Source organism: Penaeus monodon, chromosome 15 (genome assembly GCF_015228065.2).
Source record: "Penaeus monodon isolate SGIC_2016 chromosome 15, NSTDA_Pmon_1, whole genome shotgun sequence".
Lineage (NCBI taxonomy): Eukaryota > Metazoa > Arthropoda > Malacostraca > Decapoda > Penaeidae > Penaeus > Penaeus monodon.
The window spans coordinates 28,287,529-28,287,790 of record NC_051400.1 but is presented as its reverse complement, the minus strand read 5'-3'; the positions used below and the strand labels follow the sequence as shown (position 1 = coordinate 28,287,790).

The 262-nt window shown below is 45.8% G+C and overlaps 1 protein-coding gene across 1 annotated transcript in view; it reads right to left on the bottom strand.

The window, feature by feature from the left end:
• LOC119581906 overlaps positions 1-262 on the bottom strand; it is a gene marked incomplete at its 3' end in the record, with an annotated part of 85,972 nt that overhangs the window by 82,198 nt on the left and 3,512 nt on the right.

Below are 262 nucleotides of genomic sequence, written 5' to 3'. Positions count from 1 at the left end.
CTGAAACCAAGAAAGGGAAGAGAAGGGGACGGGAATGGCAAGAGGTACAGAGAGGCACCGCCCCGGACTCCTCGGGCAAACTGAAGAAAAATAAAATAAGAATCAACCACCAGTTCAATTTCGCTTCTAGAACGACGAAAGTTATAGCTTGGAGACGAAGCCGAAGACTTCTTTATCTAGTTTTCAACTTTGGTCCCTTTTTTTTCCTTTTTTGAACTTTGTTTTGTGATCACGAGAGGTGAGAGCGATCCCGGGGTGCCTG